Here is an 11049-nt window from a genome sequence, read left to right as displayed (position 1 = left end):
CTGCATGACCCTGTGTTGGTAAAAACTAGCACTCTGTCGCTGCAGCCTGCTATCCTGTGGTGGTGAAGCTGCTGATTACCATTATCGCCGCTACAGCGCGACCTATGGTGCAGTACGCTTGAGGAGCCGTGCAGCCGTCCTCTGCGAAGACATCCAGCCCAGCTGCCCGCGGACGCTGTCACCCCTCCTTCCTCGACGCGCTGAGAGAAGCCGCTGCATTTCTCGTGCAGAGAAATCCAGTCCCGGCGCTTCCAGTTTACCCTCGCGGGTGACTGGGATATCGAGAGAGACCCCTGAAGGAGATACCAATCCTCCATCATTCTATTCAGAGGTATGGTGTTGACTAAACCCTTAGACGAGAATTCTTGAAACAAACCTTGGCAAAACCAACTTAACTTAAGCTACTTACTTACTCCCCTTCTCACGTGTTAGGCTTAGGTCAGGCACACTGGGGTAGGCTTAGTTAGAAGCACCAGTTGAGTATGTTAGCCTAATGTATATATGACTGTATATATGTTTTATTACTTTTAAACCATTGTATGGCTAAGAAACCATATCAATGCTTTTACAGTTCTATTTCGCAATACTTATCTTACTGTACGTACTTTTCATAATAACAGTTATTGCAATTGTGGCAATACCTTTCTCTTGTACGAGAAGAAAGACTGTTCAATAAATGTTAACCCTTTATTGATAAACGCCCGTCTCTCTATTCTCTACATACCGTGAAAGTAAACTGCACTAGACTGACTGAGTGAAATCTGTGTCTATTGTTTCACACGACCCTAGAGATCGACTCTTGATCTGAGGAGCAAAGTTGTCATGTTGCACGGTTGTTGGAAAACTGAATCTCTTCTTGTCTGTGCCAAGGAAGCTGATCACTTCCTATGCAGAGAAGAAAGTTTCCAGTGACCTCTGAGCTAGTTGGTAACACAACCCAATTAAGTTTAGCATAGTCAGTGGAGGCCTGGAATATCCGCAGTTCCACGTCGATACTACTGTTTATGTTATTCCAATGCGCAGGGCCTAGTGGGAAACTAGGAACTACACTACATGGTGCCCTAACGTTTGGTAAGGCGATAAACTAACGCAAGACTTGTAGAGTAACTCAGTCGTGCATATTTCACACCCTTTTCTCCCGTAAATACTCCAATAGACGTCTGGAGTGGGTGAAAGGTTAAAATCCGCCCGACCTTAGTAGGAAGAGATTCCTATGTAAAGCTCTGGTTTATTCAACGTTGAAGGATACAGTGTTCCAAAATATTGTGCATCTAATCTTTGTCTCCTTGGAGACCTACTCTGCAAAACCTGCATTTCTAAAAAATGACAGACAGTGAAGAAGAAAGGGAAGCAGTTAGGCTGGCTTCCATACTAATAGAGGAGGACTCGAGTCTCCTACAGGCAGACCCGGATGCTATTATCATCCCGGTCCAGTTAAGAAGATCTATAACTTTAAAACTTATAGAAAACGGACTGACACCTCAAGGTGGTACAGTAATTTTCGTGATAGAGGCTCACGAGTATCGGCAGACAGAGGTGTTCTATTCATGGATAAACTTTCCAGCGGTAAACGCTATAACACAAGAGTTTCACTATTACAAAATAGAGGAACCTCCGGGAGAGTACGCTCCTTTCGAGGAGGTTGAAATCCCACTTAAATTTCAAGAGCACCTGCTCTGGTTTAATGGCGCCCTAAAACACAATGATCACATTACCAGGCTCGGTCCACTAGGTAGACCAGGAGCCACGTGGCCGGTTCTAGCCAGCTACACACCACATCCTGACATTGCAAGAATGTCAAGAGAAGAGCTGTTAGAACAGCTAAACACATTAATAAAAATACATAGGCAATTAGTCCAATATGTAATACGGACTGCAACAGTCCAGCCAGCTGTTAATACACCACAGCTGACCCCTCATCAGGGGAACACAAATAAAATTACACCACAGAACATACAGTCATGTCTTGGTAAAACACCCGTAAAACGGGAACAAATTCCTTTCTGGTTAGCCCAGAAAATCACTCAAATAGAGGCAGTATTTCCTGATACTACCCCTATTGAGAAACACAGAATCTTGACCATCTGCCTTCCTATGGGAATCGCACCACACGTGGAGGACTGTGACACTTGGGGTACAGTCTTTGCTTCCATTTACACAAAAACACACGGTGTTCCGTCTATGGCGGTAATACCAGAAGTGCTAAAACAGATTCAAAATGAATTTGGTCCAGAACCCGCTTTAAATCTAGGTATGAAATTACTGAAAGATTTCAAGCAGGTCACGGCTATATTATTAGCCAACATAAAGGGAGAAGCAGCATCTGTGGCGATTCGCCAGAAGTTGAGGGAAACAGATATAAAAGATCCTGTTGAACTTGCAAAAATCATAGAAAAGTGCTATGAAGAATTAGGTAGAGACAGCTTGGGTGGGAAACCAGTTAAGCCCCAACTGCTCGAAAATCCTGAAAAATTATTTATTAAAAATAATTTAAACACTCCTAAAAAGAGCTGGGATGGAAATAAACAATCCACTCCCAAGGAAAAAGTTTTCCAGTCCAGAGGAAGGTCTCCTCGACGGAGGGAAAGAACTCCGACTCGAGAACGCCAGTCGCCCCAGAGGGAGCCCTCTGAGAAAAGATATAACCTTAGAAATAGGGATAATATAAAAAAACCTGATAGATATCAAAGTATTGATACACGTCCCTCTCGATCTTTTCCACAGAATTCGGAAAGAAGAGGACGGTCAGACCCAGGAGAGCACACCAAGTCCAAAGACAAGGAACCTGCTCAAAATAAGAAATCTCAATTTCAGAAAAAGAAGGTAGCCAGTATTAGAGTAATCAACCATGCCGAGAATACTGAGGACACAGTTGAAAAACGGGGAGTGGGCATTGACAATGTTGGACAGTGCAGCAGAAATCAGTATAGCGCGCAAGATCTTGATGAGTCATCTGGAGACAGTGGACACGAATGAATTCATTCAGGTTGAAACTGCCGACGCCAGACTTAGCGAGCCCCATAAAATATACGAAATAACATTGCGTATGGAGGGTGATAAGACTAGGAAAATTAAGGGTCTATTTTGGGATAAGCTCTCAAAAGGCTATGATATTCTGTTAGCTGAAAAAGATTGGCCCCCGGAGTTTGTCAGGGAGTGCCCTCGTGGCGAAGAAGTGATTATGCCTGCCTTCTCGAATCACATACCGATTCACAAAAAATACACATATGCAAGGAAATGGGCAGTGGCCCAGGCACCTGCATTGTATAAAAATCATGTAGGATGGGATGAGGATTCACCGCCTCACAAAATCCAATTAAAAAGTGAACCAACTGCCCAACGGCAGTATCCCATAAAGCAAGAAGCTAAAAAACAAGTCAGGGAGATCTTAGATCAACTTGAGTACCAGGGGGTGATTGAAACATGCACCTCTCAAATGAACAATCCTTTGTTTCCTGTCTCCAAGCCAGACAATTCATATCGTCTAGTTTTGGACTACAGACATCTTAATACATGTTGCAAAACTTTTGCAGTACAAAACTCGCATAGTGCAGCCCTAATGAATAACATAGTTAGGAAAAAATACAAAACGACATTAGACATTTCTAATGGTTTCTTTTGTCAAAACATTGCACCAGAAAGCAGATATTTGACCGCTTTCTCCGCATTTGGGTCACAGAAAAAATTCTGTCGACTCCCACAGGGGTTCAAGAACAGCCCAGGACTATTCTCAGCTAGGGTAACAGAGTTACTACAAATCTATGATGATGAAGCATTATCTTACGTAGATGATATTTATCTCACAGACGACGACTTGGATACTCACTTGAAAAGAGTGAACACCATCATACTTGGGTTCGCAGCAGAGGGTTACAAATTCAACTTTAAAAAGTCCCGAATTGCCCATCTGACAGTACTGTTCTTAGGGTACGAATTATCAAGTGAAGGGAAAAGCCTAGCGGACAACTTCTTAGAGAAGTGCGCTGTACTCCAAGCTCCAAAAACGCTGAAGAATTTACAATCAATACTAGGTTTTCTGAATTTCGGAAGAACTTACATACTAAATTACGCAGAGAGGGTTAAACCTCTCTACGAACTAATAAAACCTGATTTAAAACAAATCAATTGGACTCAGAAACACACAGAAATTTTGAGATCACTGCAAACAGACATGTTAGCAAAAACAAAATTAGATACACGTGACAACACGATCGATCTTGTAATCCGAGTCATCCCAGGAAGATGCGGATTCACGTACCTGACCTCTAATGAGGGAGAAAAGGTACCGATTTCAATTAAATCTCACTTGTACACACAAGCAGAAAAAACATTCAGTCACACAGAAAGAACTGTGAACGCAGTGCAAATCGCATTAGCAAATGAACGAGAACTAGCACACGGCAAACGGATTAATATCCTTACAGCGGAATCCGCCTTCGAGGCGCTATTCAGCCCAGTAAACCTGCCTACAGTGTCACTGGATCAGAAATGGATACAGTGTATAGATTCTCTAGGAGCGGAAGATGTGAAATACTATTTCGCCCCGCAATTTGAAGAACTGAATGATTTAGAATATGAAGAAGAATATCCTCTGCCAATCGAAATTCTGCCTCTCCCACAATACGCCTGTATAATCTATACAGATAGCTTTGTACAGCATTTTAATGTAGAGAGTAAATCCTACAATGCAGCATGTGCGATCATTAAAGGCCGTTGGCTGTGCGGTAAATTCAGACCGAAAGTAACAAAAACTGAATCTGTAAGAAACTGTTCGGTTCAAAGAACTGAAATCAGATCTTTAAAGATGGCGCTCGAAAATGCAGAACGCGAATTCCCCACACTTATAGTGTGCGATTCTCATTTTTGCGTCAATTCTTACAATAACAAACTGCAGAGTTGGATCGAAAACGACTACAAAGATGACACAGGTGCCACAATAAAGCATAAATTGCTCTGGAACGAGGTAGCTCTTTTAAGTAAAGAACTACAAAAGACTCACGTGATTCACGCACAGAGTCTTCAACGTGATGGCGTTCACGTTGCAGGGAATTCATTGGCTAATACAGCCACCACGGAAGCAACTAAACCGGCTTCCGTAGCCACAAAAAAGCGTACAGATAAGTACATAGACGGGGAAACCATGCTGGCAGTAAGAACGACCGTAAAAGGCGACTGTGCAGCACTACCCGTAAACTATCCACTCAATTATGCATACATAATCAATGCAAACTCCGTTCCTTTTGCTCGAATCCCTGGAGTGGGGGACAGAGTAATTCCAAACAGGAGCAGGAGGGGCTTCCTCTTACTGGAAGCACACATGGGGTTGGGTCTGAAACACCAAACAATCAAAGCCTCTCTGAAAGAATTGCAATCAGAGTACTGGTGGCCAGGAATGAGTATAGATATTCAATATTTTGCTCAAAATTGTGAAAACTGCAACCGAGATCGCAGAAACGAAAAGGCCAGTGTAGTTTCAGGATCCCTTCTAGACAGCATAAGGCGGTCTATCTGCGCAATCAAAGAAGAGAAGCGCGTCCCAGTGTACACCATTGAGACGAAAAGCACTTAAAAAATGAGGTCTCCAGCGCTCGGCTGACGCTAGAACGGTTATAAAAGATTTGCGAGTCTTTATCGGCACATACGCAATTACCACGTTCCATTCTGACCAGGGTCCTGCTTTCAGCTCTCAAGCTTATAAGGAGGCCATGGCCAGCATGGGAATTGGGTTGCGGTATTCTTATCCGTCGCACGAGTGTGGTAGAAAGAAAAAACCGGGACATAAAGCAATCTATAACAGCGAAGGTATTAGGTTCAGGCGCTGGGTGGGTCAAACATTTAATAAGTGTCCAGACTAGTCTTAACAACATGCCAAGAAATTCTCTAAAAGGTTTCAGCCCATACGAACTATTGTTCGGAATTAGAATGAACGTTCAGGACCTCGATAGTCAGATGTCAGTGGTACAAGAAGAAACAAAGCAGTTTGAAGTAAAAGACCGTTTGGCTGTTTTACAGGAACTGAATGAAACAAGAAAATCATTAAGCAACATAAAGTTAAAGCAACAGCCAAGTACCACTGACGAGGCACCACCCGCAACAGCCCCAGCAAGGCCTGTCTGGATTCCAAAGATTGGGGATCTAGTCAGAGAAAAGATCGCGGTTAAGAAGGAATTTGGGCCTTCTTACAGAAAAGCAGTACCTGTCTTAGCAGTCACCGGAACAAGATCAGTTGTGCTACCGCCCCTTGCTGGTAAAAAGGAGAACAGAGTCGTGTCTATCGATCTGGTAAAACCACAAGCATGTGGCCTATAATCAACAGTAGGCCCAGTGGACTCCCAAGAAACAACAGAATACCCAAACTTGCAACAATCCAAGAGGTTCAAACTGAAAGACTAATCACATTCGATCAGCCTGCAGTGCACAATGAAGGACTATGCAATACAGCCATGGAACTCGTGCCTCTTGAAACACAGATTGAAACAGTTTGTCAAGAAACAACACCAGTCTACACTAATGTGGCATCAGAAAGTGCTACCGAGAGACAGATTGAAAGAACAATCCCATCAATTGACAGAACTGCCTCTGGTTATTTCATCAACTTCGACAACTTCTCTGAAGATTTAAGTGACCCCGAAGTGATGCCAGAAACAAAAAAGTCTTTTAAAGAAAAAGCAACGGAACTCTTTCATCAACTGAAGGAAATCTACCTTGTTTCCCCTTGGCTAGAGTTCTGGTTCGGTCTAGGTGTATTTTTCCTCCTGCTTTGGCTCATCATGGTACTATGTTTGGGAAAATTCATTGAAGGAAAATATATTACAATGGACACAGCAAGTCAGAACATCAACCTAGTCCTGAAACCACACGGATCATCCCACGTGAAGAAAAGAGAACTGTCAACAGTAAATGTCACAGCAATTCCAATACCTGGTGGGGTAGTATGGGAGAAAACAGACTATGAGATCTACGGTCCGGTCGAAATCCTGAAGTATCCTCATCAACTAAAGGTTTCCTTAAGTGACTTTGTGACTGCTAGTACATTCTCTGATGATTGGGACTTTAACAGTATTAATGACATGATGTCTGATTTAGTAATGTCAGCTAGATTCACAGATCATGATTATTTACAAGGTTCATCTAGTTATGAGCAGTTATTCTGTTATACCCACTATGGGGATCATTACTTGCATAAATCTGCACAGCCTAGAAATGTTTTTATGTATAATCAATGGGAACATTGTGCTACACCACCTAAAAGCAGTTCTAAAGCATTTTTTGAGAAATTCAAATACTTCTCAGGGTTTAACACCAGTGATGCAGAAACGTTTATTACAAACTGTTAGATAAAACAGGAATGAAAACAATGCTGACAAATTCTAAATTGATATATTCAGAAGCATTTTATGACAAAATGATGACATTTGGGTTTGATTATTGGAAAAATAATATTGAAACGAAAACCATTTGGGGTACAAAAGATTGGCAGGTGCAAGGCATAGAAGCACTGTTTAGAACCTGCATGATACCTGAACAAATGTTATTTTTAAATGACACTGTACACCAAACATCCTGTCTTGGCCTAGCTAAGATCAAAGACCTTAAAGCACCGTCTATTCCAAAGCCAATACCAGAAAATGCAACAGCTGATATTGAGTTAGACGTGTCACAAATTTTACATTTCAACAGAACACATCCTGATTGGAAAAAGTGGTTAATCTGGCCTACAAGACACAAATAGCTGTCAAGATAGGTTCCTGAATAAAACACAGGGTTTAAAAATGACCAGATTAGACCCTAGATATTCCCAGAGACAACATCCAGGGATTATAACAACATACAGTGTAGGGAAACTCTGCCTAGAATGGCTAACTACATCCACACTGGCTGAAATTAAGCAACACTTGTCTTTATTAAAAGATGGTGCTGATTTGCGCGATTTCATTCTTGGACCACGCAAACAGCGTCAAAAGTGTTTCATAGCGACCAGTATCTATGCTGCTTACAACGAGGCTTGGAAAGTAAAGCAAATTGAAACTGCTGAAAAAATACGAGAAATTGATCGTATTAATTTGGAGAAATCACTTTCTGTGGTAGACAATGGGTTAATGACTCTGTCTTCCAGAATATATTCTTTGGACAATATTGTATCCTCTGCCTTTGATGTGATAGACAGAGATTTGCTAATGTTACAACATGGCCAGTCTCAATTACGCTCTAATATAGAACTAGGCTGGACGCTGCAAAATCTTCGTTCAGGCTATGTGCCTTGGCGTTTAATCAACACAACGTCATTATTTTCCAGTTTTAACCTTACTGATAAACAGATCAGTTTGGCACAGAAAGGAGCAGACTATACAATCTTGAGCATCGAGAAACTCGAGAGATTACCATTGACAATGTCAGAGAGTCCTGTCATTGAATGGATAATACACGGAATTATCACAATTCCGATAACAACTTTCCGATTTCATAAATGCCTTGAGTACATACCTGCTGGCCATTATGAACAATTGGGTAAGGGATATGTAAAATCTATATGGAAATTACCATACACTCATTCTTGCTATAGTGACAGCGACAAAAATGTATTTCTTAGTGGTGACAACTGTAAACACTCACTAAGCGGTATACTTTTGTGTCAGGGTATTAATTTACACGGAGCATGTGATGGAAATTCAAACAACCTCTCATGCCACCAGCTAGTCACACCTGCAACTCAGATAGAGCCCTTCTTTATGCAACTCGCAAACGGGAGTTACATTCTTAGAACGGATCACAGGTGCTGTGGCCTCGCGCCCGGAATAAGTTATCTAGTACAAGTAACGTCCATGGTCAAATGTTGTATGCAAGCATTGTTTCTGAGCGGGCCTCCAGACATAGTGACTCCTCTCTGGCCTCGTCTGAATCTCTATTCTATACGAATTGATACATTAAGCAAAATGAAATCTGTGCTTTTACAGACAACAGTGCCTATAACGTCATCTAAAGAGACGTATGATCTTCTAGTCGCAAGGACGGCTACTGAAGTCCATGACCTTTTATCAACAAATTGCCCCGTGCATTTCGTAGAAATGTTCAGCCAACTCCTTAACATGTCTAGTGCAACAAGCATCCCAGGCATATTTAAGACAGTCTTTACGGGACTGCTGACACCCTTCCAGGCAATTTTGGGAATCTTTCCTAATTTTGTGCACTCCATCTTTGGCGGCATACCACTATTTTTGGGACTCATCGCAGGGATCCTATTTTTGACCATTCTGCTACGTTATGGCAAGCCTCGGCTCAGACATAGCTCCCATGGGAATGGAAGAGACAATCCTAGCAATGCGCTACAGGGACAGGATAACTAACGTCCTCGGATTGGCCAGGCTGAGAGATCTAAACATGACCTGGTTCCTTTCATTCAGACCGATATGGCAAAATTGCATTTTACCTGTGCTACGGTGTATGCTTTGCGGCGATGAATGCGTGTTGGACATCTGTCTTTCACTTCCATCAGCAGTACCAATGGACGTCGATACTTTGCTCAGTCCAATAACGGCTCATGCATTGTGTTGTCCCCAGCGGCTACCAATCCTGATGACGGCATTCGTGGAGACTCCTGTACTACAGCCAAGTGGTAACAGTGGAGCGAGTGACAAAAGCAACATCATCCAGGTACAACGTTCTGTGAGCATTGCTGATCCTGCCTTCGATGACAGCAATCATTCTCACACCTGCCAAGTTACAGCGCTATCTAATTTGGTTGAACTATCACCTGATTTTGTAGACCAATTCTTTGCGAGCCTGTCTGATACGATGTTCTCACCCATAGAGAAACAATAACTTTTGAGAAGCTTTCCGACACACAGCGTTCCCATGAACTCTGAATTCGGCCTTCAGTTTTGATCAACAAAAACTGCCAGGAGCTTTGGAAAATCTATTTTCTTTGAATTGGACAATTTTTTTTATAAATATTGACCCTTTTTTGGCACGAACAATTCTTTGCTTAACGTAAAAACTATTCTTAGAGAACAGAAGCTTCACACTTCTATTTCTAAACACATCTAGAGACATAACAACATAACACCAGCCTCTAGCACACATGTTATTACAATGCATTTTTATGTGATGATTTATCTCGCCTTTCTTCTGTCAGAGATACTTCATGTGTAATTCTTTTTGCATAATCGTTCATTTATTTCAAATGCAATAACTTTTGAATGATTACTATGCTTTAAAAAACGTACAGTACCTAAATTCCATGTATTATAAGTATGCCTATTTCGAATGCATTTATGTATTTTGGGGTGAGCAATGTTACACATGCATCTTATTGCTTAGTTTTAGTAATTTTGATGGACATGAAAACGTGGAGTGGGTGTTGCGTGCTTATCTAGGTTCCTGATCGATACTGTGACCTTATGCCCCTATTCGGCTATAACTCCATTTATTCCCTATATTGGCATAACCGTTCAAGTGCGATTTTCTGAAAAGTCATCTCTGGCCTCACACGAACAGAGCCACATTCCAGCATGACTCTCTGCTACTTCCTTTGCGACCAATTAGTGCAATGACAGAGCAGCAGTCACTATCTGATATTCCTAGATAACACTCCGAGTTCTTCAACAAGATAAAAACTTAGCAAATCTGGAAATCCCCGCTTGCTATGTTTTGATTAGTAATGGAACTCTAATGAGCAACTGATAACTGTCACTTCCTAGTGACATCTTTAATTGACGTCTTATGTCCAGCAAACTTGCGTCAAACCCGGCACCTGTCAGGTATAAATATTACCAACGTTGCCTTAAGCAGAGCGAACATGTTGCTGATGCCAGCTGCCTGCATGACCCTGTGTTGGTAAAAACTAGCACTCTGTCGCTGCAGCCTGCTATCCTGTGGTGGTGAAGCTGCTGATTACCATTATCGCCGCTACAGCGCGACCTATGGTGCAGTACGCTTGAGGAGCCGTGCAGCCGTCCTCTGCGAAGACATCCAGCCCAGCTGCCCGCGGACGCTGTCACCCCTCCTTCCTCGACGCGCTGAGAGAAGCCGCTGCATTTCTCGTGCAGAGAA

The sequence above is a fragment of the Lissotriton vulgaris genome, chromosome 10 (assembly GCF_964263255.1).
Source record: "Lissotriton vulgaris chromosome 10, aLisVul1.2, whole genome shotgun sequence".
Lineage (NCBI taxonomy): Eukaryota > Metazoa > Chordata > Amphibia > Caudata > Salamandridae > Lissotriton > Lissotriton vulgaris.
Note: the sequence above shows the minus strand (reverse complement) of the source record.